The sequence below is a fragment of the Paramisgurnus dabryanus genome, chromosome 9 (assembly GCF_030506205.2).
Source record: "Paramisgurnus dabryanus chromosome 9, PD_genome_1.1, whole genome shotgun sequence".
Lineage (NCBI taxonomy): Eukaryota > Metazoa > Chordata > Actinopteri > Cypriniformes > Cobitidae > Paramisgurnus > Paramisgurnus dabryanus.
This window is the reverse complement of record NC_133345.1, coordinates 4,593,977-4,600,784: the sequence shown is the minus strand read 5'-3', so window position 1 is coordinate 4,600,784 and position 6,808 is coordinate 4,593,977. Positions and strand designations below refer to the sequence as shown.

The following is a 6,808-nucleotide window of genomic DNA, read 5'->3' as shown; positions in this document are numbered from 1 at the left end:
TTAAGAAAAAAATTTTATTTAGATATAATTATATATTAATCTATAAACAGTATATACATGCAAATCTTCTTAAATATATACAAGCATGTATACACAGTACACACAGGCTTATATGTAAATACAAACTTTTATTTGGGATGCAATAATTGCAATATAATTTCGTGACAGCCCTAATTAGTATTTTTATAATTTGCATTGCTGCCTGCAAGACGCTACTGAGGGCTCAATTTTCCATAAAGCGAAAAAGAAGTCAGGGGAGAGATAAATGCAGCCAAGACTTGTAAAATAGAAAAGCGCAAGATGAAAAGACATGTTTATTTTCTTATTATTATAATATAGACTATGTAAGTTAAATATTCAAAATATTTATCAGAACCGATCAGTTTGATGCTTAGCCTGTGTTTCTCCAAAAATCTATATGTTCAAGTATAGTGTCATTTCTAATTTCAGAATATGGCGACACATTGGGTGAATGGTGTTAAAAAACGGTTGAAGAAGCCATGTGACTCCAGGGTCCACCAAGAAGTTTTTATTATTAGGGGGGATGCCAGGGAGTTCATGGAGGGTTACATCAATGAAGTGCAGGAGAAGGAGCATTGCTACTTCAGACCACCAGTCTGCCCCCGGCAAGACTATTATTGCTATGGCTGTGACCGTGGGAATCATGCTGCAGGCAAAAGTAAGGGAGAAGCCACACAAACTCGGGCCAATTCTTGCAAGGCATACATCTCTTTCAAAGTCATCACAGATGCCGGAATATCAGGTGCCATAATCCAAAAGATGCTACAACACACTGGCCATGACAAGGCTAATTCTAAAGAGAAAAACCGCATCCATCCAGACCTGCATTCCCTCATCGAAATATGGCTTCAACACGGTTGTTCCACTTCTGAGATCTTAATAAAAAGCTATGATTGGGCTCAACAAAATGGGCATGTGGACAAAAAAGACCGCCGGTTTTACGTGACCCCTAATGACATTCGACTTTTAAAGAAAAAACTCAGAGGTGTGAGTGACAGTGATTCTGTCAGTGTGGACCATTTGGTTTCCATGGAACTCAGAGACAACATCTGTTTTTATCAGCCACTTCACAATGAAGAACCATTCATTTTAGTTGTACAAACACCATTTCAAAAACAACTTTTGCAAGAGAACCCCCATCCAATGGTTTTCATGGATGCTTCATACAAAGGCATAACAGCCTACGGGTATGCATTTTATGCACTGTTATTGATAAACAAAACTGGAAGAGGCGTGCCATTTGCCTATTTTATCCTGAGCAAGGAAACTACTGCAACCGTAAGCCTCTGCCTACAGAAGCTTCAATTGAGTAACCCAGGCTTCTATCCAAGGTCAGTCACATGTTAGCATCATTTTTGTTATGATGTATTTATTCTTTTCTTTGTCATTGGAACTACAAGAAATAGGCATGTTTGAATCTGAAAGTACTGCACTGAGCTACAGCTTTTGCATTTTGGATCTCACTAGTTTCGTAACATTCTATTCTAAATATCTTGATACAATGTTTACACTGTATACAATTCACTCTGTCTAATGAATGTTTTTGGGTGTAGTGCAACTTTTTCCTCTTTTTTTTATTTTCCTTTTTTCAATGTTACAGGTCAGTGATGATGGACCGTGACTTGAGAGTGCTTAATGCTATTAAAAGCGTTTTCCCAAAGGCAAAGCTTCTCCTTTGTTGGTTCCATGTGCTTCAGGTAAGTCGATGAATATACAACATCGCTATTATCTACGATGTTATGCAGTTGACATTGACAAACTAACAGGAAAGGTCAACTGAGCAGGTACAAGTACTATCTAAGGATCTTTGGCACAGTGTGCTGTTTTCAACAGTGTTCTTTAAACGTGTGTGTGTGTGTGTGTGTGTACCTGGTAATTATCACGTTGTGGGGACCAATTGTCCCCATAAAGATAGGAATACCAGTGTTTTTGTGACCTTGTGGGGACATTTTGATGTCCCCATGAGGAAACATGCTTATAAATCAAACAGAATGATGTTTATTGAGAGTGTGAAGTATCAGAAAGTTTTGTGTGATGGTTGGGGTTAGGGAATGGGGCAGGTAAGGGGAATAGAATATACAGTTTGTGTGGTATAAATTGCATTATGTCTATGGAATGTCCCCACAAAACATGGAAACCAGTGTGTGTGTGTGTGTGTGTGTGTGTGTGTGTCTGTGTGTGTGTGTAAACAAGTGTAATCTTTAACTGTAGTGTATATTTAAGGGCAATCAACTAGTGGTCTGTAATGTAACTGCAGGTGGTTGTGAAAAATACTTATAGTTCACAGTATGCCTATTTAAAATCCCGAATTTTACTTACATTGTAAATACCTGAGCTTTCTGGTGAAAATTTGGGATATATACAGTTACATTGCAGTACAATAACATAAACTCCCTTTTGGCCAAGCAATGGAGACTAACTCCTATGTGACAGGGTGAAATAATATAACCTAATGTGCATCTGAAGCAATTTATGCTGTGATAGGCTGTTAACCGGTGGCTTGTGAAGACAGATGGAGGTCACCTGACACCTGAACAAAGAAATGTGGTCATTCATGCAATGGCATCAATGAAAGCATGCCTGACGGTACTATATTTATATTTTTAACATTCATAACCCCAGTGCAACTAAGTGGTCCTGACCAATTTATGCATTCTGTAGTCTACATATTAGTGCGTTTACAATTATTTATGCTTTTTAATGTTTGTATATCTCAGATTAATTATGTTTTTCCCTAAGGAGGAAGAGTTTCTCAATGTATCTGCCAAGAAATGCAGTGAGATCGACAACTTTTTGGATAGTCCCCATGTAACAACTTATCTGAAGACAAATTGGTTTAATTATGCCGAGCTGTGGGTAAACTTTGGAAGAACGTTCTATCACTGTAGCAGTGAGACAAACAACAAGGCTGAAAGGTATTGTACTTACATTTGCCAATAATATTTCAAATAATTTATTTTCATATTGGGAGTCAGAGGATTTGCTTAAAACATCAAGGTGTTGCCCCAGCTAACAGAAAAAAGTTCTAAGAACGTTCCCTAAAAGTTCCCAAGGTTCCCAAAAACGTTCTGCCAACGGAAAAAGTGTCCAGATTTCTTGACGTTCTAAGAATGTTTTTGTGTTGTCTCAACGTTAGAGGAATGTTACATTTTACCATTTTTAAACGTTATGACAATGTCATGTTTTAATGTTCACACAATGTTTAAAACAACAACTGTTTTTTATATTGACAGGTTTGACTATTATGTAAATTATAGAGAAACATTGCATTTTATTATTTTATAAAACATTATTTCTGAATGTTTAGTAAATATATTGCTGTAGAAAACACAATTCACTTATTAGGCTTAGATGTTGATGTTTTGTTTAATTTTAAGTCATCATTATTGTGATTAGTGTTTGTTTTAGTTGGACTCTTGTCTTTTTGCTTGCTTGTTTTTTCCCTGATTGTGTTAACTTTGTGCTAATACACCAGTTATGAACATGTAAAGTTAATAGTGTAATTCTGTGGTTGTTGGTACATAATGGTAAAGATCATCACCTAATTAATTTACTGATCAAAAGTTTATTTTCTGTCAGTGATGTAAATGAGATCCAGCACTTTCACAGCAGTTTGTCATTAAGGAGTTTTAGAAATTTTGGACAAAAAAATATCTGCTGTATAATTGGGACACACAAACCTCAAGAATCAGAGTATGAATCTCAAACATGGTGACAAATAAAATTGTAAAAAATCATTATTTATCCATGCTGCAGTGCATGTTGGGAATCCTGAATGAGATTTGTAATTTGTTGATACCCATAAGTTGTTGATACCCATGATAAGTTTTTCATTTATTTGTCACCATGGTTGAGATTCATACTCTGATTCTTGATGTTTGTGCGTCCCAATTATACAGTGGATATTTTTTGTCCAAAGTTTCTAAAACTCCTTAATGACAAACTGCTGTGAAAGTGCTGGATCTCATTTACATTATTGACAGAAAATAAACTTTTGATCAGTAAATTAATTAGGTGATGATCTTTATCATTATGTACCAACAACCACAGCATTACACTATTAACTTTACATGTTCATAACAAATGTGGTGTATTAGCACAAAGTTAACACAACCAGGGAAAAAACTAGCAAGCAAAAAGTCAAGTGTCCAACTAAAACAAACACTAATCACAATAATGGTGACTTAAAATTAAACAAAACATCAACATCTAAGCCTAATAAGTGAATTGTGTTTTCTACAGCAATATATTTACTGAACATTCAGAAATAATGTTTTATAAAATAATAGAATGCAATGTTTCTCTATCATTTACATAACAGTCAAACAAGTCAGCATAATAAACAGTTGTTGTTTTAAACATTGTGTGAACATTAAAACATGACATTGTCACAAAAACGTTCTTAGAACGTCAAGAAAACTGGACACTTTTTCCGTTGGCAGAACGTTTTTGGGAACCTTGGGAACTTTCAGGGAACATTCTTAGAACTTTTTTCTGTTAGCTGGGATCATGTTGCTAAAATTATGCATGCAAATACAGTGCCAGTCTCTAGCTGTTCTCAAAATGGCATGGGCCTACTAAATACCACATACTGAACACTGACTTACTATGCCCTGAACGTTACGTCTTACCACAAGGTCGGCTCACCTCGTGGCCTGACTATTGGGAGGCAAAGTTTACCACAAGCTGAAAAACCCATATTCCCCAAATCAGCAGTTAATGCAGCTTTCAATTATGTCAATTATTTTCTCCCAATTTAATAGGAAGCCAATGGTATGGTGGGTGTCAGATTTGTAATGGGCTTTATGTCAAGCTGCACTACTTCCTGAACTTCAGCCTGCTCCTTTGTTTCCTGTCTATCATTATTGGACAAACTGATTAATCCAGGTGTGTCTGTTTAGTGTTGCTGTTACTACATAGGTCAGGCACACCTGGATTAATCAGTTTGTCCAATAATGACAGACAGGAAACAAAGGAGCAGGCTGAAGTTCAGGAAGTAGTGCAGCTTGACATAAAGTCTATTGTTCAAGCTTTTCATGGTTTTCATGCCTTTCTGTCTTAAAGATTCTTCCTTACATTGAAATACCAGTTTCTGCGAGGCCAGGCAAACCAAAGAGTCGACCAACTTCTGCTCTTGCTATGTGGAGATGTAGAAAAGTATTACAGGTTAGTAATGTCTCTAACAGGGAATGTGGATGTTGCCAAATGGCTATTTCAGCCTGTTATAGAATAAAATAAAATGAGACGCATAGCTACTTTTATGAAGTTTGCCACTCTCTCAGTCTTAACAGTGAATTTTTTTTTTTTTTATGGAGCTGTTGCATTAAAAAACAATCACCATGGCAATGACTACACAATGAAACTTTCATTTAGCTAAAATCTAAAGGCTACTATTTTACTGTAATTCCAAATTTGTGTATTGTTTTTCATTACTGCAGCTACATGGATGGCCTCAGCGAAGCAGGACGACTGACATTATCCAGCTCTGCTGCTCACCAGGCTGCTGCGCTGCTATTTAAAAATGGCGTGGGCAAAGATTTGGACATAGAAGCGGGGCAGTGCTCTGTGCCGTCACAATCAACCAACACAGCCTACAAAGTTAACTTGTTACACTTCACGTGTGAATGCACCAATTTCCGGATGGGAAACATATGCAAACATCTTCTCTTGGTGAAGATGGAGGTAGACAGGAGAGGTATTGACATTGAAAAAATGCGGAATACTAAAGCGTTAGAAATCATCAGCCTCCGTCTCTACCAGCAGACTGAAGATGAAATAACCATCTTCAGTAGTGATGGGACTATGAGTATTGTGAATAGGAAAACTCTGACTTTGTGCACATGCATAGCTAATAGTTTTGGAGAAAGATGTGTTTGCATACATGTCACACATGTCCTCAAGCCTCAAGACATTCTCACAGACCCCAACGAAAATGTACACGTTTCTGAAGCCTCCCATAATCCTCCCAGACAGTCCATGTTATTAGACCTACTAGAGTGGAGCAAGTCCGAAGCATTTGAACATACCCCTGAACTATACAATACCATCCAAAGAGCACACAAGCGGGCTTTTGGAAAATTCACTGCTGTGTCCAGAAAAAGAAAAATTACCCCTTTACATGGTTACTGTAAAAAAATTAAAAAAGCTAGACTGCAGAGAGCAGTAGTTGAGAACTTTAAAAACAAAAGAAGAGCAAGAAGCACTTAATTCTGTTTTCTGGAGGTGCCACTGTTTGCATGTGAAAGTGCCCGTCTTGATTGGTTGATTAATTTTCTTGGTAGTTCATAAGGTAAATAAAATACTGATAATTAAATCAAAGCTTTATGAAGTTTTGGGAAATATATAGACTACTTACATTAATGGCACAAGCAATAGCAGTGTTTTACCAATGTGAAATGTAAATTATACCAGCAGTGGTGAAGTACACAGGTCCTGTAATTTAGTAAAAGTACACTTTTAATGTATTTCTAAAAAGTGCACTAGAGGTACACTGGTAATAAATATATCTTCAATTACACTTTTTATAAGTATACTAAACTCAAGCATCCTTTTAATGTATTTCTAAAAAGTGCACTAGAGGTACGGTGGTAATAATGATATCTTTAATTACACTTTTAAAAAGTATGCTAAACTCAAGCATACTTTTAATGTATTTCTAAAAAGTGCACTAGAGGTACACTGGTAATAAATATATCTTTAATTACACTTTTTATAAGTATGCTGAACTCAAGCATACTTTTAATGTATTTCTAAAAAGTGCACTAGGGGTACGCTGGTAATAATTATA

The 6,808-nt window shown here is 36.3% G+C and overlaps 1 long non-coding RNA gene across 1 annotated transcript; it reads left to right on the top strand.

Moving 5' to 3' along the window:
- Window positions 1-827: 827 nt before the first annotated feature.
- Window positions 828-2,608, top strand: LOC135721890 (uncharacterized). Its single transcript, XR_010521649.2, has 3 exons — window positions 828-1,352; window positions 1,622-1,718; window positions 2,506-2,608. It is a non-coding gene; the product is annotated as an uncharacterized lncRNA (long non-coding RNA).
- The last annotated feature ends 4,200 nt before the right edge of the window (window positions 2,609-6,808 follow it).